A 289-nucleotide genomic window follows, 5' to 3' on the forward strand; every position below is an offset into this window, starting at 1 on the left:
TATTTAAATATTGTTAGGAATTTGTACAGTTATTTGTGACCAAATGAACCGTAAACACTTAGTAAAAGTAGCAGTTAACAAAATTAATTCTTGTTTATTCATTTATCTACTATAGTTCAATATTGTTTATGTAAACACTTGTAAAAGTAGCAGTTACAAAATTAATTCTTGTTTATTCATTTATCTACTATAGTTCAATATTGTTTATGTAAACACTTGTAAAAGTAGCAGTTACAAAATTAATTCTTGTTTATTCATTTATCTACTATAGTTCAATATTGTTTATGTA

Source organism: Limulus polyphemus, unplaced genomic scaffold, assembly GCF_000517525.1.
Source record: "Limulus polyphemus unplaced genomic scaffold, Limulus_polyphemus-2.1.2 Scaffold418, whole genome shotgun sequence".
Classification (NCBI taxonomy): domain Eukaryota; kingdom Metazoa; phylum Arthropoda; class Merostomata; order Xiphosura; family Limulidae; genus Limulus; species Limulus polyphemus.